This window comes from Opisthocomus hoazin, chromosome 12 (genome assembly GCF_030867145.1).
Source record: "Opisthocomus hoazin isolate bOpiHoa1 chromosome 12, bOpiHoa1.hap1, whole genome shotgun sequence".
In the NCBI taxonomy this organism is placed as follows: Eukaryota; Metazoa; Chordata; class Aves; order Opisthocomiformes; family Opisthocomidae; genus Opisthocomus; species Opisthocomus hoazin.
In genome coordinates this window covers 12080653-12104955 of record NC_134425.1, presented here as the reverse complement: position 1 = coordinate 12104955, position 24303 = coordinate 12080653, and the positions used below count along the sequence as shown (strand labels likewise).

The following is a 24303-nucleotide window of genomic DNA, read 5'->3' as shown; positions in this document are numbered from 1 at the left end:
TGTTCCTGTTGTGCCTGTGAACCTTGTGTGTTGTGCAAGCAGTAGTGGCAGCATTTATACAATATGTCTGTATGCATTTGCAGGCTTTAGACATCTTTGGAATATGCATGCAATTTCTGTTGGTTTTTTTCAAAATAATTAAAATTATTCAGAAATCTGTGCATAACAAATTAGGCAATAGCAGATAGGTTAATAAACCATGTTTCAAGGTATTTTGCACAATCTGGTTCAGACTTATGAACAAATAAGTAAAATGTTCTTATAGTGAATAAACCCTTATATTTTTCTCAATCTCCAACACTAAAATGACTTTTTCAATTACTTTCACATTACACTGTTCTCCACCCAGGTAACTATGGGCCTAGGGCTAAATATTCAAAATGTCAGGGTATTGGGAGAACCCCAGTCCTAATTTGAAATAATGCTATTAGGTGCAGTGAAGTTGCATAGATAAAAATTAGTTCAGAATTTATCCCATCCCATCGATATTCTTTGTTTTTCTGCTTTCCACTTCGTATATACTGGAAAGACAAGCAATGTTAGTTTGTGCTGGTTTCATTAGCCTTTTTTTCGAATCACAGGAGAGAGCTGTCTTTTTCATCTTTTGCAAGAGTGATCATTAACTATAGGGAAATTGTCTCAAACAGTAGGTCAATTAATTACTACATTTTTAAGCTCCCCCTTGTAAAACAGCAATTAGTTTAACTGCATTTTGGTGGATTTCTTCCTCTAGACTTATCCATTTGAAATCACTGTAACTCTAGGCAGATAACACTGCTTTATTATATGTGATAGCTTTTCAGAAGATCATATTTTCTTCCTTAATGAATGCTGGAACTGAATTTGTTTTTAATTATCTGTGGCACCTTTTTGTTATTAACAGAATGAGAAGGCAGTAAACATGGAGTATGTGAAGTGAATGGGGACTGTCGACCTTCTAAAAGTGGATATTAAATAGAATGGATCTCAAAGTCCAAGATCCATATGATAAAAATTACAAATATTTGCAGTTCATAATTAGTGCGGCTCCAAGGACTTTCACAGTTTTCTTATCCCTCCTTCCTTTAAGCTTACATTTTTCTCATTTTCATTCCAAATGAGTAAGAGGTGTGGATTATTCAGTGCACTCCCTGTGTACAATGCATACTTGTTGAACAAGGCAGAATTTACAGCACTGGGAATTTGTTGGGCAGAAAGATAAAAAAATCACTGTTGACCTTTCATGGTTCAGTGTTTTTGTCCTTGCACGACATTGTTTCAAATGACATTTAATAGAGGTTGGTACATGTAGAACTAGACAATTTTAACTAATTGTAATTTCCCGTAAAGTTACTGCATGGCAGAAAGGAAGATAAAGATCTTTAAGATGATACTGGTGAGTTCTCACCATTAAGCAGACAGGAAAATTCCAGTGATTCAGTCTCGGATGGATTGGTTAAAATCACTTGCATGAGATAATTTCCATCCTGAGAGCTTAAGCAGCACATCATATCCAAAGTGTTTACTGAAATGCTTGGAAGGTTTCAACAAAGTATGAAGAATAGGGAGTTAATTTGAGTAGGGTGTTATATTTAGAGTATTACTCTTGTAAATGTCTGTTTGACTCATTAGCATCTCAAATGATATATCAAAGTATGGTTCAGACTGAAACTGGAATAAATACGACATTATCCTTTTCTGTTGCCAAATGTAGGGCACCAAATGTTTGCTTATGTGGTCTAGTATGATCAGTGGTGTAGCTCTTTTGACTACAGTGGAATTATACTTGGGATGAGCCTGGCCCCATGACCCCGATCAAACCGAGTAAGTTGAAAGCTTTGGGAAAGAAAAAGCTCAATCTGTACATAATAAGATCTTTATAAAGTATTATGGGATTAGGCCTTTAAGGAAAGGAAAAAAAGAGTTTCTAGTGGCACTGTAATCAGGCACATCATGGTAAAGGAGACATACAGAATTAATTTAAAGGAAAGATTTTCATAGGCTCATGATACAGCTAAGGGATGAAATATGTCACATAAATGTAAAATAGAACGTGATTTCAAGTAAAAGAGAATTTCATACCTTGGCTTTGCATAACAGTTGCATTTTTCTGCATTCCCAATGATTTACAAATATTTAATTGCAATGAAATCTGTGCAAGAGACCACTCTTAGGCAGTTTCAAATTTTAAAGGTCATACTATACACACTGTGTACAGTTTGGTCTTACATTTATTAGAAAGCCATATCTGCTAAATAAGATTTCTGCACTCCCCGAGTTGCTTAAATACAGCAGCTGCTTTGTTCCCCCCCAGATTAGTGATGTCATGTTGCGTGTCCCACTCAGCGAGATTAGCAGTGAATACAGTTTTACACTGGAGGGATTCCTACTGATTCAATCCACATGTCAGAGCGTAGAGGTATTTTTCTGAATATGGAGCGGTTAGGGCAATAACCCAAGGGCACCGGTTTGCTTATTCTCTGCATTTATATGCCTCCACTTTTTCCTTTGGTATTAGGTATTCGTTGTTAGAAGTCCCCACCGTGGTGTCTGTTTTTTATTTCTTGGACATACACAGCTGAAACACCAGACTTTTTTTTCCTTGTTTTTTGTGCATGGCTATCTTAAGAAATAGCAGTGTTGGGAACAAGTGGTGATTCATTTTGATAGTCTCACATGATTAAATCAGGGATGCAATTTTGCTGCTGGTCAGTCCTTTCATGATGTCATTGTTCTTTTGTGGTGTTGGCCTTTTATTCTTTTTCACTTGGAAGCAGCGAAATAACAATGGATGATCTTGTGATAAATGATCATCGCGGAAGAATGCAGAACAAGCGACTCTGATGCTGCTTTTTCCTTCTAAAGCTGGTGGTGATGTGGCAGGTTGAGTTGTTACATTAAATACTTCATATTGGTTGTCAAAAGAGAAGACCTCCGCGTCCCCACCTTTCCCCTCAACCCCCCTGCTGAGGCACTGCTGCTTGTGCTGGGATCAGGTCCTGTTGTACCTGCCTGTTTCGCCGGACTGACCATGCGTGAGCATTGCGGGGGCTCTAACCGAGGAGGCGCTCACAGGTCACGTGAACTCGGCACCCTGTGTACCAACAGCTTTGTGTTTCCTGGCACCTGTTAACAAGGCAGGCCCCAATACAGTTCAGCCTCATAGAAATTACAGTATTTCTCTCTGAGAAGTTGTTTTGTGTCCTCAAGCTACTCAGAAATGCTGCAAGTTAAATATTGAAGGACTAAAAAGCAGGAAAAGGGAACCTTGGCCTTGGATAAGACAAAGGGGGTGGCACAGTGGCCAAACTGATGTTTGTGGTTCTGATTATCATGGAAAAATGTTGCCTGGATAGCTTTTAGTAATAGAGATGGCCAAAAGTAGGGTTAAATATACATTTCTAGTTTCTTGGTGGTTTCTATCGTGCTGTGCAAGGGTAGCAGAAGGGAAGAAGTCTGTTTACAATGCATATTTAACTGTCATTCAGTTCTGTGTGTACATTGCTTGATGGAGGGTTTGTCTGTCCTTTAGCTTCTGTGCAGTAACTCCCTTGGCTTGTTATCTGCTTGCCAAGGGTGCTTGGGAATTGAAATAAATTGTGCCTAGACCAAACTTCTGGGAACTTAGGATATGGAAAAGAAGAAGGTGGCGGTGCATATTGATGTGCTGGAGAGTGGGGAGGAAGGAAATGAAAAGAAAGGATAAGCACAGAAAAAGAAAAGCTAACGTGGTAAGATAGTTTCTACCCCCAGGAAATGGGAATTTTGCTTAGAACATGTGAGGGACAACCAGTATTTTCAATAGCAGTAATACTGACGGGTCTTCTCTATACTATGTGCATCATTTCATGTCATTTATTATTATAACAGACTCCTCCTACAGGGTTTATTATTAGCCTTACTAGGGATCAGCAAAATGTTGAGAAGGAATCTCCTATTTTTCTGGCACATCCGAAAGGGCTCTGGAGGAATTAAAGCAGCCACTAAAGGTATTTTATCATCATTTCATTCATTTGCGGGCAGACACATACGTAAGCACTCATGGAGGTCTTATTTCCTGTGCCTTACTATCCCTTTTCCTAAAGGAAACTGAAGATTTGAATCTTTCTTGTGGGCCTTTAGCTGACAGGACTCAATGGACAGCACAAATGATCTACCCCCCCAAAAGCCTCTGCCTATCAAGTCATTGCGATGTGCAGAGCTATAGACCACTTTAGGTGGTCTCTTAAGAAGTCAAGATTTGATGTGAGTCTCCAAATGATAGCAGCACTTTGATTAAGGCAAAAACACGATTGAAAGAGATAAGAGAGGGACATAAACATAAATCAAGCGTGCTAGTTTCATCTTAATTGTAACAGGCCACAGCTGGAAACGACTGACAGAAGATGTGGGGAGTAGTACTGGATCGAGGCCAGAATAAGGAAAGGAATGGCAAGTTGTCCATTAAGCTGAACACATGGATGTCCTACAGTGCTGTTTTAGTAAATAATGAAGTGGATAAATTTGCTGTTGTATCACCTGCTAGTGTCCAGAACATGGCCAGTTATTTCGAAAGAAGTGTGATCAGAAGCATAGGTAAACTTATGAGCTTACTCTGTCGCCAGATTTACCCATCTAATTGACTGTGCTACCACCAGAAACAACCTTGCATTCTTGTGCCTGGCAAAGTCCCTTCAGACATCAGTGCATTCACTTGGCTGCAGCTTGTGCTGTTGAGGAGTAAAACAGCAACTAAAGCCCCTTTAACTTTCCTTAGCTATATCTCCACCTCTGCATCGTTCCTGACTAACGAGTAGTATTGTAAGATTGGAGTTGCAAGAGCTGTGTTTATTTGGGTGGCCCTGTGTGAGTGTACATCAGAGCTTGAGAGTTTCCACGTAAATCAGATCCAAGGCTCTGGGCTGTGAGAGACAGGAATGGTGTATCTGGCAGGAGACCAGTAAATGTTTTGGGGGTGTGTAGGTGAAGGTGTTGGCAGGAGAGTTAAGCTGCAGCATGTGTGAGCGCAGCAGTCCCCGTAGATCGGCAGGCATAGCAAGTTTTGGGCTGTACGGCTGTGGGTGTGATGGAGCAGGGGGATGAATGTGTGGGGTGGGTGACTCAGCAGTGTGCCTACCTCTTGCTGGGTATGGCAGAGGTCCCACGGTGGGTTGAGGTGAGTGTCTGTCCTACTCTGGTTATGGCGATACCGGGCTTGGGCTGTGTGGCAGGCAGATCCGGACACTGCCGGGCAGGAGCCGGGGGCTCTGCTTGGGGGTCCTGGGGTGAACATGGTCGGCTAGGGATGTTTGCTTTGCTGCTGATGCCGGTGTGTGGACGGAGACCAGGGGGACTTCAGGATGCTACAGAGGCTGTGGTGTGGAGAGGCTGGTGCAACTGCCTGGGGCTTCAGGAGCTCGAAAAGGCTGGAAAACAGGCAGAGAGCCTGTGACATGAGGAGCCCTCACAGCTTAAGTGCAGGCAGGGAAGTGTGTATGGAGCCTTGCTGGGGCCGTCAGGAGCTGGAACTAGCTGTGATTTTAACAGCTGACTGCATTGAACTGCCTTCGGCACAGCCCTGACCCCTATCAATATTTACCATCTTTAGATGCTCTTGCCAGAACAGTGGTGGGTTTCTTTAAGACACTGATTGTTATTTAGAGTGATGCTTGCCACGTGTTGGGTATTTTCTGACCACTTGAAGAAGATGCTTTCTACTCATATGATCATCAAAGACCAGCAGACCAGTTGGGGAAAGATAGTGATCACTTTTATGAATAACAAATAGGATTATAATTTATAAGGCTTTATGGTTGTGATTTTAAGGGGATTTAAGTATCAGTAGGAGATACGGGACTGAAGATGGAATGGGAAAGGTTGCACCATGCCTGGTGACTGGGCACAGGGCAGTGACTGGAAAAATTTAAGGGCGAGGGCCGTAAGAGGATGATAAGGCTTGGATTACTGAAAATACCTGCCAAAATGCTTCATCCTTGGGCAGATTGCCATTCTTATTGTGTTTCATAGTTTTGAGAAATTGAAAAAGGATCTTCTTTAGCATTGAACAAAGAAGATTTAATGGAAATCGTGGTGTTTTTCTGTGGTTTATACTGAAATATTTTTTAAAAAAGATATACCTGAATTTTGATATAAAAAGATATAACTGAATTTTGAATTAAATATTAGTTTGACGAAGTTGCAAAAGTTTGACCTTTTTTTGAGACTATTGTTATTTTTTTGCCCAAGTAGTTTTTATTGGAAAAGTATATCTACTTTGCTGACAATCTGGCTACTTTGAGACCATTCGTATTAGTAAGTTCTTATCTTTATAAAATGTTAAAATACTGCATGGTAATTTTAAAGTAATATACGTATTGGTTTTATTAAAGTCACTTAAGCAATAACAGCTCAGTAAAGAGCACGGGAAGACTGCATTTGAGGAGAGGGAGAAGAGAGATAATGTGGGATCTTTGTAAAGCAAAAACTTTCTGGAGGATGTTGGCTTTTGAATCCTCTTCCTAGTTTAAGCAGAAGTGTTGAAAGGCAGCCATGTGTTCAGATATCTGTTATATGAATTGTTCTGAAGGCTAGCAATTTTTTCCATGGGTAAGGCTTCCCAGATTTCTTTTAAGCCATCTGTCGAGGAAAGGGAGCATTAGATTGCCAGACATTGTTTTCAAAGCTCAGTAAAATATTAACTATTTAACCCTTGCATTACTTAATTTGAGAGAGGACTGTAAGTGAAGGCTATTTATTTTACTATTTTATTTTCTTTACACATGGAGAAACAGAGAATTGTTGGGCAACTCACTTTGTCTATAGTAAAGCCGAGACTGGAATATGGCAGTTACAGAATCACAGAATGTTCGGGGTTGGAAGGGACCTCTGTGGGTCATCTAGTCCAACCCCCCTGCCTAAGCAGCATCACCTGCTTCCGGGCTTCTGGTCTTGTAACAGTGAAAATTCCTTTTATACATACGGGTAACACGCTGCTGTGATAATCTCAATTAAAATAAATTTTAGATGATCATTGAGGATGCTGACCTTTCCTTCCTTGAGCCAAGGAAGGCAATAAATGGAAGGAGTTGTTTTGTTTGGAGAGGTTGAGAGGGTGAACTCTAGCTCCTGGGGTGACTGTGACTTCCTCTGCTACTACGCCTGTCACCGTCCCCATATGATGAGGACTTGGCTGTATTTCCTAGCAGGATGTTTCTCTTGCATTCTTTTGTTTGCTGGAACTCAATTGTATTGAGATCATGTACTGAATTCAGTTCTCAAGGCACAGGCTTGCCACTGGCTTTATATATTGCTATCAGTTATTTGTAATGATTTTGCGGTATGTCTAGAGTTAAGGAGAAATTTTTTTAAGAGGATTTAAGGAATTTAAATGTAGAATCATCTTTATAAGATTGGAAATAGCTGCTTAGGGGAAAGAGTGGGATCCTGAAGATATTGGGGAGGGCCCAACCAATAACATAGTACGTGATAAGTAGCTACTGTATCTAGTGAACAGCTAGTGAAAGGTGATTTGCCTAAGGTAGGACTGATGGTTCCTGCAGACATTACCCTGTGAAGCAGACCTGTTCCAGTGGAATCCCTCAGAAAGCAGGAGGAACTCCTTGCAGCTCTCTTCTTTTGCCATTATGGCAAAATTTTGCCAAATTCTCAAAACCATCAAAAAGAGGGCATTGCTTTGTTACTCTTTCCCAGCTACACTGTATGGGAAGAGGAGGACACTCAGAACTCAGTCTCTGGTCAGATTAGGCTGCCTTGTTCCCCACAGCCAGGAGAAATGCCTAGAACGTAGCAGCTGTGGTTTGCATAGCTCTGGCAGTAGCATCATGGAAAAGTGAAAAGAGAATTTATTCCCCTGATCATATAAATAATGTGAGTGTGCCCTATTATGATAGTTTAGATCTAATAAAACCTAAGTAATTGCTGTCCATTGGTCTATGTGCCCTCATAAAATTATTTCCACAGGAAAACAGTAGACACTTCATTCTATGGTCAAGAAAGAAATACAGCTTTGAGAAGGCAGTAGATGTAATAATTTTTAAATCCCTTGTGACATGTATGGGAGTATATTGGATTGTTCCTGCTCCTAATAGGGTCCCTTTTCTTGAACCTAGCAGTGAATTTGAATTTAACAGTAGCAGTGTGACAACACTACTTAGCTTCTGAATCGTTTCTTGGGTAATCTCAGGAAAACCCTTAAACTGCAGCTGTAGTTGTAGCTTCAGCCAAATTGTGGTAGTATTTAGAAACATAGAGAGAACAGGAGGTAAATGCTTGACTTGTGAAAAGTCTGCCAGTTCTCTTGAGCTGTGAGGTGCAGCAAAACTGATAGCTGCTGAGATTAAAACCCATCCCCTCCTCCCAGGGACGGCTCCCACAGCCGCAGGGATCCTAGGGTAGCTTGATTCCCTCCCTGGGAGGACCTGCAAGGCAGGCTAGTAAGTGATGACTTGCAGCATTTTTTACAGCCTGTTGTACAAGAACAGTGTGCTGCAAATGTCCTTGGTTGTCATCAGCCATCACAGAATGCTGTAAATCATCCTTATTTTACTTTATGAATTGTAAAAACTATCATACATTTCATAGGTATCTCAGGACAAGATAGTAAATTTCCAGGGCTTTTTTCCATGAATTTATAGCAAAGTCTAGCAAATAGCTTCTCATGCAGTTGGAAAAATAACTGTATATGTGAAGAGCAATACATTGTCTTCAGTTTGTGCACACAGCTCCCTCTGATGTCAAGGGCAAGAGGTGGCCCACAGAGTAATTATTTAGTGGAAAATGAAGGAAACTATGAAGAAAGGTGTACTAAGAGAGGCTGACTGTTGGAAGGGATGGAAGGGAATAAAATTATTTTCCAGTGGCATTTTGTTCTTGGTTCATTGTTTACAGGAATAGCACAGAAAATTACAGCTGCCATCTTCTCTCCTAGTTAATATCATCTCTTATTTTGTTGATGGGTTCTCTTATATATGTTGTAATAATGGCACATCACTGTCCATTTGCAAGTAGACTGGTTTGTTTGGCATCTGCAAAGAAGAAATCTCCAAAGCAAATTTTAAATGTTAAAGGGTTTTTCTAACCTGATAAGAACAATTGCATGACTCATCATCTTGCTCAAAATAGCTGCCAAATTCTTCTAGGGGCATTCTTGCTATATATCAAAAGAGTAAATAATTTCCACACAGAGAAGCTAAATGTTACTCTTAAGGTTGCATACACCTTTATTTAAAATTCATTTAGGTATTTCTCCTGCATTTGAGGATGTAGTCTCGCAACAATGGTGGAAGAAAGTAGCAAGTAAGATGGTATACCATGAGCATGTTAGAACATTGAATTTCTGTTTGTTGCTTTTCATTCAAATTCTGATCATACATAATTGATAAAATTCCTGGCTAGAATTCCGTGGAACTGGTATTTCTGTATAGGACCAGATGCACTGTTAAAATGCTCATTGACGTTAACATGTTCGCATCCCTGAAATGAAAATGAACCCTGTTTTTAGCTCTCTTTGCATGATCTCTTGCAATCTCTTGTTCTTAGGTTTATCACATTAAAATGCCTTTCTAGGAATCATCTGTTATTTCTGAGAGAGGTTGGACAAATAGAAATATCTGCAAAGGCTAAATATCATTTTGCATTCCACCTTGTTGTAGAGAGGGGGGAAAAAAAGGTCAAAGAAGGCAAATGTTAGCCTTATTTTCTGTGGCAACTCAAATAATTTTTTTATTTATTTTTTCCACACCTTTTGTCTCTTATAGGAACCATGAGCTTTACATTTTATGCACAGTCATGGAATATAATAGCATAATTTTCATGCAAGGACATAGTGTTGCCAGCTGAAAGTAGTTAGCAGTTTGTATTACAAATATATCTTCTAATTGTCTTTCCTATAATTATAAAGCATTCTGTAATGACATTGAACTAAAATATCTGCACTCTACGAATAGTTAGTCAAAAAAAAACCCAAAACAACCCAGAAGTTTTGTGATGTAGTTCTCAAGCACAATCCAGATAGTCTGTAGATATTAATGAAAAAGATCCCTAAACTGCAGTGCTTCTGAGGCTTTTAAAAACATCTCTGCATAAAATTGCTGAATTTTGAGGGGTACTTCATTATGAAAGTACCAATTAAGAAAAATATACATGTCCAAAAAGTTAATAGGTTTGAATCTCCAGTACCTTCCTCTTATTAGGTAATTGTATTTAGCAGGTGAAGGCTGTAAGTCAACAATTCAGTTAAAATTAAGACTACAATAGAACAAGAAAAATTTCAGGCCTTTTTAGATGGCTTTTTGTCAAGTTGTATTTTGTCTGCCTGGCCAGTGGTTTTATTCGTCAGTGGAAACTATAATGGTTTTTGTCTTACAGTTTGCAGTTGCAAGCTTGTCTTCTCTTGCACATAAAGACATAAAAGACACCACAGCAAAAGGTGTGCAGTTTTCTCTTTCTGAATGGAAACTCTCTTAAAATGTACAACTCAATTAGGGAAGGTTAATCCAGGAAAACAATGAACTCAGCAGATGTTAGCACAGGAGAACTCAGAACCACATCCTCTGCTGAGGCTTCTAAAAACGTGCTGTTGCGTTTTCAAATGGCTTTCAGTTAAAAAGTAGTGTGTGGGGGGGAGGAAGCATTCAGTAAAAAAATACTGGTTTTTTTTTTTTTCCTTTCTTTCTTTAAAGGGCCCAAGTGCTAACATAATTACAAAAGGAACAATAAGATTCTTAATATTCAGTGGCAACGTGGAAGGAAAAATGCAGACAAGCACAGCAGCTGAGACAGTCTTTAATCAGGGTCCCTTACAAAGTCCCAGAAAAAGACACAAGAGGTCTGATGAGACACAGCTGCACTAATCCTTGTATTAAAAAAAAATTCAGAAACAAGGGGATATGTTAATGAAAGATTGATAATGCGAGACACAGTTGGCTGGAGAAGATTAATGTATTAAAACAACAACCACAACAAAGGCTCCAGCAAGTATACTCTGATTGTGCAACCACATCCTGCCATGGATTTTTAAACGTGGCGTTGCACAAGCCCACACAGCTCCCAGGAGGAATTTTTGTGAGAGTATGAGGCTGCGACATTGCTTAGAGCCGGCCTGCCTGTGGTTACAGCAGTCAGGCCGCCAGATACGGCCCGCTCCTGGGATTGAACTTAACATCTGTAGCACTGGCACATTTTTTCCCTGAAAAATCCAATGTGGAGCAGGGAAAAATTTTTGATAGAAAAGTAATCAAAGCCAGTATGTTCTTCTGAAACATTTTGACTGAAGCAACTAGGCTTTTTCTCACCAACGGAATTCCTTTTCTGGAGAATGCTCAACCAGCTTTACCCTAGATATTCTTCTCTGGGTGACAGATCATACCCACTGACCACCTGAAATATTAAAGAAGAAAATTCACATTCCTTCTCATACGTAGTTTGGGGGTTTTTTTTGTTTGTTTTTTTCGTGATGCTGAGGAATGCAGGGAGATACATAGCATATCACATCACACACAAGCTGAACTGTCCCGTTCTTCTGTCGAGTTTTTAAATAACTTGGATTAAGTCCCAGACTGCAGTGTGAGAGATGCCATGGTGGCTCGAGGTGTGCCCAATGCTGCTATCTGCCCCCTTTGCTCCTCCACACGTGCCCCACAGCCCTGGCAGAGGTTGTTGCTGAGCAGCAGTCGAGATCCTGCCCTGTGGTGAGTGACAATTCCTCGAATGCTGATTCAGCAGTCTGGGGATGATGGATTGCGCTGCTCTGTTTTCTTACGGGGATCATTGGGACCATATACTTCTCTTCCACCTTGTCATCTAACTCCTGCATCCCATGAGAGGTGAGGGCAGTCTATGACCTATCTGAAAAACCTGGGCAAGCCTGGAACCTGACCAAAACAATATGAGCTTTTACTTTTTTCCAGTTTTAAGTGATATATCTTGCACATACACCTGCTTGCTTCTGTGTTGCTCACTTTGCCCTATTTTGACTCTAATTTACAGCTTAATTAGCCTTTGACACTTTCCTTTTCTAACAGTACATTTTCATTCACTGAACAGCCGCTACCTTCTGGCAGCATTTCATTAGGTCCATGGGTGAGTCTAGTTTCCTCTAACACTTCCTTCATCTGCAGGACACAAATCACAGGCAATAGCAAATAGTTGGATCCTTTTTTAAGAAGGACTCGGTAACTGAGTTCCTATTCATCTGGTTTTCTAAATAAAACAGACTTTTCAAATTCCCATATGTTTCATGAGACATTTTCCACGTTCACCGAGAAATAGCTTAATGGAAAACAGAGGCAGTTTTAAGCGCTGGATTGATACACCATAACTGGCCTAAGATTTTCTGGCAATATCAGGTGGTGACGTTTGTTTAAAGCATGCATCAAGGAAGCATGTGATGTTGGCACTTGATGCGTTTCTAGCACTCTTCACATTTCCAGAGCAGTTAAAAGCTGTCTAGAGAATTCCTGGCAAACTTTACTTGAAAACTACCCATCTGGAGCAGCACTTTCCTAATTGACCGTAATAAGAAACCCCTGATTAGCTTCTCAGGGACACACAGAAGGAGCACACTACAGAATGGCTCAAAGCTAGACTGTGAGGATACTGCCTGGAGTGCATTAATCCTCCCTCCCCGTTCTTTAATATATGGTGTAGAATCAGGAAGTACTTAGAATTCTTTGTACCTCTTCCAATTCTGTTACTGTAAGTATAAAGTTATTTGTTGCGATTCTAAATAGTGAATTTATTTAAGAAACATGCTTGTAAATTCTCTTTGACCTGTACACCAGAATTTTTAATTATGTTGTCTGCTGAGTGTTTTAATTTATCTTAAAAAAAAAAAAAAGTTTTAAATATTGCCAGGTGCTCTGCTTGAAATGCTGAGTATTTAGACCTCTGTGGTAGTAAATTCCGTTCATGCTGCAGTCGATTACCAATTTCCAACATTAAGTATTAATTATAACTCTATTTCTAATCTGGTAAAAGTAATTTCCAAACTTCTGTGATGGATAGCATTGTTTTTGCCAAAAATGTCTTATGCTATCTCTGCTGTATTTATCTCTATGGACATGTATTGAAATTACAGTCGTCCCTGAAAAGTTGACCTCCCCAAGAGAAAGTTTTACAAGATTTTTGTGGCACATGCTCAGGACGTCCCTTCGCGTGGATTTTCTTAATTCCACGCTTACATCTTTTCCTATTATATGTCGCGCTGGTTCTACGGTTGGCCTCTCTGTACATTTTCACATGTGTCTATTGGAAAAAAAAATCTAAAAGAATCAAGATATTCTTAGAGCATCCTCTTAAGCTGGCTTACATTATTGCACGTGTGAAAAACCGTTTTTCGTTGAAGAAGGTGGCACTGGGTGACTGCTGCGTCTTTAGTGTAGCACAGCTGTTTTTCAGCTGCTGAACAACCTGTTCCAGCGCTGATGTTGGTCAGCGTCCTTCAGGATAGAGGATCTGGTGTTCATTATGCAATGGGAAGGTTGCTCCCAGTAACACTCAGAACTTTTATGTGAAGAAAAACTTAGGGGGCCAACTGCAGAGAGAAGCGTACTTTGCTAGGCCTAAATTTCCTTGCGTTGAAGCTGAAGGTGTTATTCCTGCAGTCCTGATTATGAGTATAGCACTGGAATTTTAGAAGTCTGTGCATACATATTTGATCACAAAATGTTATGCGTGAGCACTCATTTTTGGGGACACAAACTGACTGCATATATTACTGTGGTAAGGCTGTTTTGCAACACTGAGTTTTTATTTCTGGTTAATCAGAAACCTGTTACTAGGCTTGTATTTATGGTGAGCTTTAATAAGTAGAAATTAATGGAAACTTTATGGGAATTCTTTCAGGGAGATACAAGAATTTGAATCTGGAAGGAGTTTCTCTGTGTGTACTGATCAGTCCAGTTCTGTGAATCTTCCGGAATTACAGAACTTCCAAGGTCAGTCTGCTGATGTAAGTTGTATACGAATCTCGGTGTAAACACAAATCTGTTGATCCCCAGTGGTAACCTTAGAATAAAGAGGCCATGAGGAAAAAGAGCTGGATTTATGGTGTGATAGCCGTTCTACCAACAAACTCATCCAGACCTAAAAGAAAACCTCTCCGTTCACTTTATTAATGAACGCAGCTACGTTTAATGGAGCTGTGGTAGACAACAGTGGTGTTTAAAAAGCAATAAAATCAACTAATGCTTCCATTATAATAATGATAACTGCATCAAAGGGGCAAACGTACTCAGCAAAATGTCTCCTGTAGTGCATAAACATCACCACCACAGGAGATATTTATTGCTTTAGACATGCTCCCTTTGATGTATTTATCAGTTAAATGTATTAGTTCTGCTTCACAGTTGTGTGCAGAAATAGCACTGAGGAAGACCGTATTTTACATATGCTATACATAGCATCATAACCTTTGAATACCAGGATCAAAAAATGAATTTAAGTCAAAATAGTCGACTACATTCAGTCGACAGTGTGGATGCTGACTATTCATGGCAGCACTGAAACTCCAGCTGTCTTCATGGGTGATTTTTGTGTCAGCTGGAAGGAATACAAATTAGAAGAACATCTGATTATGCTAAGATGCTTTTTTTCTTACAGGAAATATTTTCTGTCATTAAGATGGAATTAATTAGGTCATGTCCTGAGATGAAAGAATGATAAGCTCCACTTTGTGTGTGTGTGTGGGGAGGTGCGTGTATTTATTCTGTCTAAAAGTTACTATTCCTTTTTCATGGATTTTGATACTGTGATTTAGGTGATTATATGGCATACTGATTATTTGGCATTAGATTCAGCTGAAATCACTTCAGTTGTGTTGTAGCTTATTAGTACATAGTGTCCATTTGTGTGCGTGTAGAATTGCAGATGTTGGTGTCCTGCCTTTACTTCAACTACTGAAAGAAAAGAATCTCTTGGATTCCTGATAATAGCCAAGGTTGTTTATACGGAAATAATGTAAGTGGTGTTCAAGACGTGCACATAGACCATCTAACTTGAAACTCTCCTCTGTTGTGCCTGATGCTCCTACTGTTTTTTGATGCCATGCAATTGAGATGTGGAACATGGCAGGCCACCTGCTGAATTATCAAAATGCTTGACACCGTGTACTGTATTTTTACATATCTTTTGCATTAGGTTTTTTTCTTTCTTTGGTTGCAGAAGTACGGAAACATAGAGTGTGATAACTGTGTGTGTGTGCGTGTGTAATTTTGTATTAATATATCATAAGCAGATCCAAACAGCCTTCCTTAGTTTAAGGTTCCTTAATGTAGGATATATAATAAAAGAAGTTAAAGATACATTTTTATTGTATCTTGTCAGTATATTGAACAAGTATGTTATGAAAGTACTTAATTCATTGTTTCATTAGTTTTCTTGCAGAACAAAATGCACATTTTGATATGTTGGGCTTTTTCCCACCTGACACCTTGCAGATGTCTATACTGGTGAAGTTAACAGATGCTGGAACTCTCCTTTGCAGAACAACTGAAACCAAGTTGTGGTGTGATACAACACATTAACTATTGTGCATGCACTCAGTAGTGAAGATCTCTCCATGTGCTCTGCCTCATTGAAATAAACACTAGATGCTGAACCTTGCTGGTGTGAATGCCTAGAAATACAGAATAAGCAGCGACGTGCAGCCCTTTCGTAAGAAATGCCTTTGTGACCAAGAGTGAGGGAGTATTTAAAATATCTCTAGTCTGTCAGTTGAAGAGTGTTTATTCAGGAGAACATGTTAGTGCTCTCGGTATTATTGTGACAGGAACAAGTAATAAGAAATTGCATTACTGAAAAATATTTTTACGTACTGAAATGTTGACTACTCTAAAGTGCATGCTTTGAGCAAGGGTTTCAGAGATGTGAGTAACTTGACACTTGCATCATGTCATTCTTAACATGCAGCACATTCTCGTTTTAGCCAAGCAAACAAATGCTTATATAGGAATGAAATATATGGGATACAAGACACAGATTGCACAAGATGTAAGACGTTTCTTAAATTTACTCTTCCCAAATAGAATTTTTTCTCTGTTTGCATCTTAGTTTAATTTTTTAATGTGCTAAGCTTTCAGTAATTACTAGTTAATACCGATAATTGATTGTGTGGTTCTTAAAATGTTATATTGTTGATCTTTTATTTATAACTAATTGGAAACTTAATTATTTATTGGTTATATTTCATGTCACATTTAATAGGGTGACGTCTGGGCATAGGAGACTTCTGTTAATTGTACAGGAAAATCTTGTTTAAAGGCAAATAGCTCAACCAGTCTGTTTCTTGCAAGCTATTATTCTAGTCATATATTAAATAAAAATAATTCGGGAGAGAAATTGTCTTCTGAGATCTCTGTGATTTTTATAAGGGTGGGAAAAGGGAGCTCTCAGTTATTTACCAGTCATTTTTATAAGCCAACAAGTGTGACTGTTTGTATACAAATGCTTGTTGCTTACATGGTGATCTGAGCTTCCTTAATGCCAAAATACGTGATGTTGAATGCATATCAACTGCTGATTTCCGTCATGTCTGTCAAAAACATTCTGGTTTTAGATAAAGATAACCTTCCTATTTGCCTGTTGCTATGCAGTAGTGTTGATTTTAATATTTGAGAAAACTCACCTCCAAAGTATACTAGAAGTTGTGCTTCTGGAAATACACGCTTTGGGAAGATGGCAAAACTCCCGAGTTAAATGTCCCTCCCGCTGCTGAGGGCAGTGCCAAAGCTCCTGCGCAGGCAGGGCTCCGAAGGGCGCTGGAGCTGGGCAGGGCGGCTCGTCGGCCGCGCGGTGGACTCAAGACCTGCGCGGGGATAGCTGAGCAGGTGGGCTGTCTAGGTACTCGAGATGCTTTGCACCTATTTCTGTCTCGTTACTTAACGTTGTAGAACTGCATGTGGTGCAAGGAAAGGCAGTGAAGTAAGCTCTCCTCTGGTGCTCATTCTGATGTTCCTTTCTAATGCTGTCTCACTGTCGTGTACCACGTAGGCAGAGGTTGTTCATACCTGCGTGTCTAGGAAATTTCTACTTCGTGATCCTTTTCTTCAAATCTAAGTGCGGTTTGGATTGGGGTACTGGCTCCTGCAAAGTTCACAGATCAAATAGAACTGGATGCTGTGAAAATGTAACAAAATACTCAAGATCTGTCGCATTGTGAAAAATTCAAATTTCCAGTTTTTACTTTGACATCAGAACAAAAACTAGTTTCAAAATTTTGGATACCTCAAGAAACTCAGTTTTTGTTTGATCTGACCTGAGCTGAAGAACCTCGTGATTTGTTTTTTTTCTTCCTGTGCTGCCTTTATTCCACAGGACACCAAACTGTATTTTTGCACTGCTTCCAAACTACAGTGTAACACATTGTTTAGATGACTGCTTGCGTTATATCAATTCTATATGCTAGTGTCAGTGTGGCTGGATTTCATCTTCCAGAAACTAAGCGTGGTTTGCTTTTTATGTTCAGCTCATTTGTTTTTGCAAGGCTCGTGTCTTTTAATACATGGCTGTTAAGTGAAACTAGTGCCCTGGTCAAATAATAAGCTCTGTTTCCAGGGGTGGTTGGCTTTAAGATTTCATGAGTTTCCAGAGGCAGAAGCAAGATGTAAAAAGGTGATGCTTTCACATGAGAAAGTGTTCCATTTCTGTGGAACAAAGATGGCAAGACAGCGTGCTCCTGCTCAGAGGAACCCAGGGCTGGGGTCCTGGCCACATTGTGTGAGCAGCTAGGGGGACAGCTGGATGGTCACCAGTGGCTTTATGGAGTCACCACTCCTGGAAGGGAAGATTTCTGGGGAAATGGTGAAACAGGCTGTGGTGGGTTGACCTTGGCTGGGGGCCAGGTGTCCACCAAAGCCACTCTATCCCTCCTCTCTTCTGCTGGGCAGGGGAGAGAAAATGTAATGAAAGGCTCCTGAGTCGAGATGAGGACAGGGAGAGATCACTCCCCAGCTACTGTCATGGGCAAAACAGACTCAACTTGGGAGAAAAATTAATTAATTACTGATCAAAACAGAGTAGAATAATGAGAAATAAAACCAAATCTTAAAGACGCATTCCCCCGACCCCCTCCGTTCTTCCCAGACTCAGCTTCACTCCCGTTTTCTCTCCCTCCTCCCCCCGAGTGGCGCAGGGGGACGGGGAATGGGGGTTGTGGTCAGTTCATGACACGTTGTCTCTGCCACTCCTTCCTCCTCAGGGGAGGACTCCTCACACGCTGCCCCTGCTCCCGCATGGGCTCCTTTCTCCATGAGGCTACAGGTCCTGCCAAGGAGCCTGCTCCAGTGTGGGCTCCCCATGGGGTCACAGCCTCCTTCGGCCATCCCGCTGCTCTGGTGTGGGGTCTTGCATGGGCTGCAGGTGGAGATCTGCTCCACCATGGGCCTCCATGGGCTGCAGGGGCACAGCCTGTCCCACCATGGTCTGCTCCGTGGGCTGCAAGGGAAGCTCTGCTCTGGCACCTGGAGCACTTTTTTCTCCTCCTTCTGCCCTGACCTTGGTGTCTGCAGAGTTGTTTCTCTCACATACTCTCACTCCTCTCTCCTGCTGCAGTTCCGCAGGTTTTTTTCCTTCTTGACTGTGTTTTATCCCAGAGGTGCTACCACCATCGCTGCTTGGCTTGGCTTTGGCCAGTGGTGGGTCCTTCTTGGAGCCAGCTGGCATTGGCTCTGTCGGACAGGGGGGAATCTTCTGGCAGCTCCTCACAGAAGCCGCTCCTGTAGCCCCCCTTCTACCAAAACCTTGCCATGCAAAGCCAATACACTGACACAGTAACGTATCTTCCACAATGTCTGTGCATGGTAAAACAGTAAGTGTTCTTGGTCAGCATCCCAAATCTGGGAAAGGTGCCTGGCAAAGGACTCATGGTGGCAGTGCTGGTAACAGCTTGCAGTAGGGCCTCAGGAAAGAATCCACAGCTCTACAAGAGCGATAGGGAAGGGGGACGTCCGCTGGGAGAGTGGCATTTCTGAGGGCCTTGGGGATTATAGGGGTGAGGGGAAAAAGCAGGAGCTTGGAGTGAGTGCATTGAGAAAACAGATCTAAATGGAGGTTTCTAGTCAAAAAGCTTGACGTGGAAGGTCAGGACCTGTGCATATCTTCCATATACCTTGAAAAAGCAGCCTGTTACCTTGTTTTAATTGGAAAATGGCCTAAGCTTTGAATTCACATCACTCCTGGAAGTGAGATCTGATCCAGATTAGTATCAGAGTGTGCTAAGGCTGTCTAAGAGCTCAAATCTCATTTAGAGATTGCCTTCATGTTCTCCCAAAAATGTCATATCACTCAATTGTTATGTTTTTTTCCCAGGTGCTGGAGACTATAAAACATCCTAGATGTCTTTTCAGTAATGTGAAAAGTGATTATTTTTTTTTTTCCCCTCAAGATTATACTGCGAAGGGAAAACATTGGAGTTGAAAAGAATTTTTAGTAGGAGTACATGAGTCTGCCACAAATAGGATGAAGGAAAATAAAACAAAATATATTTATAAACCATAAAAGCACTGTCAGGTTTTTAAAATGCTGGTACTTTCTGCTGTCTTTAAAGCTGTACATGGCTTTTTCATAGTTCTTCCTGTTTCTGGTAGTCTGTGTTCCTCACAACGTCTTATGAAACAGTGACTGCAGGTAATGAGCCTCATAACCCTGCAAGGGCTTTGTGCCCCTCGCTGGGTATCTGTTGGAGTGCCTTGAACAGCTTTGTCTTGAGGAACTCAGCTTGTCTTGGTCGTACGTGAAACTAGTAATATCTAGCCCCAGCTAAGGATATAGAAGGTGTTGTTATTTTGTGGACAATGTGGAACAATTTGGCTAAATCTGTTTCTCGTCAACAGTTTTTCTTAGCTTCTCAGCTCTGGAAGAGATAAGGGATGAACAAACCCGAGACCTGAACTGCAAACTTTTGTCAATAATAATAATAATGATGATGATGCAGGTAGTGGGGAGTTGGAAGATAACTCCCAAAGAACATAAAACCTGTCTGCTTAGTTGATTTGCCCTTTTGCGACAGCGGTTTCTGATGTGGAGCAGGACGAAGAGAGCCATAAGCGGCAGAGAATGCTGTGCCCTGAAGGTGGAAGGGTCTGTGATGTTGGCCTCCCACCGAGTTTGCTTGTGCTTGCCATCCATTGCTGTAGTCTGCAGCACTGGCAGCTCCAGGTTATGCCCTGCACCCTGGGGTTGGGAATTAGCGTAAGTCAGATCAGGTAGAGCTGTTGTAGTACAGGTTGGGTGGTTTTATTACTGTTTTTTAGGACTGAAACTTCAAGGGAGATCCAGCTAGTTACAGTGTGTCAGCACCTCTCACAAGGGCCGTAGATCCGCTGCTGATGCTGGACGTGTTATAGTCAGCATGCTGTGTCACAACACTCAAACGTAGTCCTGGGACCAGCCCTTCGCCAAGATGCTGTAGCTCTACTGTGTCACCTAGCTAATCCCGCCATGTGAACAGCACATCAAGCTCTTTTGAAGGCTTCTAAACTAGATGGATTTGTGTGTTTTCTGAAGGAGAGCTGCCACCTCTGTTCCTCACAGGCCAGCCTGGCTGGCAGCCCAGCAGCTTTCCAGCTGGTGGGAGAGATGGCAGTGGGGCGAGGGGACGCAAACCCCAGCCCTGCGAGGCTTTCCCTGTGGATTTCCCTTCCCTCGCACAGCCCGGCAGCAGAAGCCTCAGCCTCTGTGTTTCTACAGCCCTTGCCTGTATCTGTAGCACTGAAAGTTCTTAGGAGCTCATCTCCTGTCAGATTTGATGCAGTCAGATCTCCCTGGAGGAGCTGGTTCAGAGGTGGATCTTCACCTCTCCTGTTTCCCTTCACTTCAGTGAGCAACTTTCTTCTCTTTATTTTGTAGGGTGACCTCTGCTTTCCCTGCATATTTTTATTTGGGAGCTCTCAATTCACCATGCCGGTGACAGCTGAAGTGCTTAGCAACATATGGAAATTAAGAACAATCCTGAATTGCAACAATTTCTACCTTTCAGTCCCCTAAGGCTGCTGGAAGCCACATAGCTCATTGCTTCGGCTGAATACAGGTAGCGTGTGGAAGTGTTAGAATTCAAATTACTGATCAAAACCAATTGTTAAGGTCAATGATGGATTAAAACTGGTTTAATAAATAACATTATGTTGTCCTCTTCAGCAGAGCAACCAAGTCATCCCATTAATCTTTGGAGGCTGGGGGGGGAGGGCAGCAGCATTCATCAGCAGTGCAGTTCCGATGAGGGGGCTTGTGAGGTTTTTGTTTTTGTAAACAGAAAGCTAAATGCTTCTAAACCAAGTTGATACCAACACAGATTCCACACAGCAGATGCACTGGTTTGCAGGAACTGATATATTTCAGAGCTTATAAGATGCACTATCTCCTGAAAAATCTTCTTGCTGCTTTCCAGATTGTCAGCAAGGTCTGTGTCCTGTCTGTTTCTGTTAAATGTGTGCCTGGAGAAAATACTTTTCCGTTTTATTGCACATTTAAATTTCAGGAGCTATCTGGAATTTACCCCTTCTTGATTTGTATTTTATTGGTGCATAATATGGTACCATACTAAGCGTGTCTTTGGGTTTTGGGTTGTGTACATTTATGTTGTGCTTTATCTTGGGTATGTTCTCCTGAGCATGCCACTTCATAACGAAGCGGGAGGCTAATCACACCCTCATTAGCTTCAGTGAAAACTACAGATATTCTTTTTCTCTCTGCTCTGGCTGGAGATTTAGTTTAGCTCAAAGGAAATGGAGCCGATGTTAATGAGAATACATTGTCTTAATTTGCATATTAGATGAGATAAATATTGAGTTAATTTACACCTAAAATGGTTTTTATTGCAATCTACATGTTCCACAATTGTATTCAATGTATTTTACACACCAACTGTGTGTAGTTTGGAGGAATAACGTGAAAATATGTTGTTTTGATGAGGAAAACAAAAGGAGGACTGTTTCTGTTATCTAGATTGGTTTGCATTTGTTTATGAAAATCTTAATAATAATTTAAAATAATTTATACTCATACCCCCCTAGTCTGTCTGCTGGTGGCTACACAGCTGTGTAAGTAAGTGCCTACACCCACTCTGCAAGCCGGGAGTGCAGATCATTCATCTTCATTGCACCCTTGAAAGCTGTGGAGATAGCACCTTAGCTGCTAAAAAGTGTAAGAAAGTTGAGAGATTATGTGGTGAACCGTGCTTTTCTTTCATGTGGAAGGGATTGCAGGAGCAAAATGTGGGCGTGAAAATAAAAGCACAAAAACTTGTTTGAACCATGTATCCTTCAAAGATAATTCAGAGGAACATTCAACATCTGAACCACCAAAACTGTGCTTTGTTGATTACCTGGTATGACTCATGGACATGTACCAAGAACTTCAGTTTTGGAAGACACAATACTCATGTAGGTATACTTAAATTGCTTCAATTAATGCAGACTTAGATGGTATGAAAGAACCCAAAGAGTTTACAAAAAGGAACAAAAGGTGCTCTGGATGCCTTAGAATTGCTGCTTCGTCTGTCTGCGCTCTCCAGCTGTATTTCCTCATTATAGATGTGAGAAGCATCTTTGCAAATCTTACTAACATAAAAGTTTCATTCTCTGATTGTCTTCTGATTATTATGCTTTTTTTGGAGAAGGGGAATGTGGTTTTGTGTAGCACAGAGGATTTCAGTTAAACTTTGCATTGCAGTGCACTACCTGTATGTCCACATACATTAACCCTATTGTGAAACAGCGTTTTAAGACTTTTTCAGGTGTTTTGCAAAATCTTGGGCATATTGTTACACTATTTGACTTTTCCACTTTTCCATTATGTTAAATTTTTGAAATGCCAAGCATGGTGTCAAAAGCCTATCATTAAAAAAATAGTGTTCTATTCTGAAGTGTAGCAGTACTGTGCATTCTTTTCTGTATTTCATAGCAACAGTTCAGTCTACTGTGGGAAACAGTCTTAACACCAATTTCTTATTAGAACAGTAGAAAATACGTATATCTCCTCTTTCAAATTCTGTAGGTCATCCTCATTGTATTTCCTCTGTTTGGTTAGTGATGCCTAAATCTAGTCATGGTATTCCTGCTGAGATCTGGCAAGTGCTGGGCAAGAGCAATGCTGGGATTATGTCTGCTCTGGCTATTTATGCTTTGAGAGTGGCGTCGCATTTTTGTTGATGTGCACCTGGTTGTCTGCCGTAGCCCTGTATTCTCTGTTCAAGCACTGCTATGCAGCTACTTGTTCCTCATTCTGTATTTTTGCAGTTAATTATTGGTACCAGGGTGGAGTATTTTGAACTTCTTGCTACCAAATTGTGTTACACTCTTTCAGACTGTTTCTCCCATTTTTAGGAAATTACATGTAAGCTTTTGTCACTGAGTCAGCCTGCCTACGCAGGGTACTTCAGATCTGTTCTCATGAGCAGGAGTGCAAGTGTAAAGCAAATTGTTACTGATCTCAGCTATCCTGAGGGCTGCTTGTGCACTTGGGAACAACATCTCTACAAAAACTCAAGCTTCAAGAGACCTACAGATTTTGATAGTCTTGTTCTGTAAAAAGGGAACAGTTTTACTGGACAGTTAAATGTTGTATTTCATCAGCAAGTTCATGATGGTGGCACCTATGTGTCACTGAGGGTTATTTCTTGAATATTTTGAGTCTGACAGCAAATGCACTAGGAAAGCAATGGAATATTTTACATACTCTTCTCTGCTTAGTAGAAGTATAGCAAGCTACACTTTAACTACGTATTTTAAATGTTCTTACTGTAAAATGGAGCCATTGTGAAAACAATAGTTTCTTGAACAAGTAGCTCGAAAGAAGACAACTTGTCTCCATTGAAACATGAAACTGGTTTAAGAAGTGTTTCCTAATCTTAAAGCTGATGAGGCAATGCTGGGGAAATGATATTTTGAATATTTGCTGCTATTTAAATTTTTTACACTCTCTCTACATAAACAACCTCAGAGAAATATAACAAAACCCTCATCAAAGATCAAAGCTGAACTTTAAAATTAATGAAACATTATGCTTGGTACTTCCCCCCCCTTGAAAAATACCTCTTATTCTTTTGGAATTGCCCCTGAAAAAAAGAATTAAGTTATCCATAAACTTAACTAAGCTTTAGAAGAGATGATTGGGAAATTATAGTACTAACAGATCTTGCAAAAATATGTAACCTTCTTCCAGTTCAGATGTAAGAACATGTTTGCTATCACATCATCTATAGAGACCCCCCTGTCCTTGGTCTTCTCTCCAGGTATCATTTTCTAGCCTTGCTCCACTGGACTGCTGAAGCAGTGTCTGTGTCCCCACGCTCTTCCTAGGTAAGAGAGGGAGGAGAAGATGCTTTGTACTTTC

The 24303-nt window shown here is 40.8% G+C and overlaps 1 protein-coding gene across 1 annotated transcript in view; it reads left to right on the top strand.

The window, feature by feature from the left end:
- CDH11 (cadherin 11) overlaps positions 1–24303 on the top strand; it is a 528216-nt gene that overhangs the window by 181922 nt on the left and 321991 nt on the right. The window contains exon 6 of the mRNA XM_075434068.1: positions 13822–13913. The gene's annotated coding sequence lies outside the window, so the exon portion shown is untranslated. The remainder of the gene's footprint in view (positions 1–13821; positions 13914–24303) is intronic.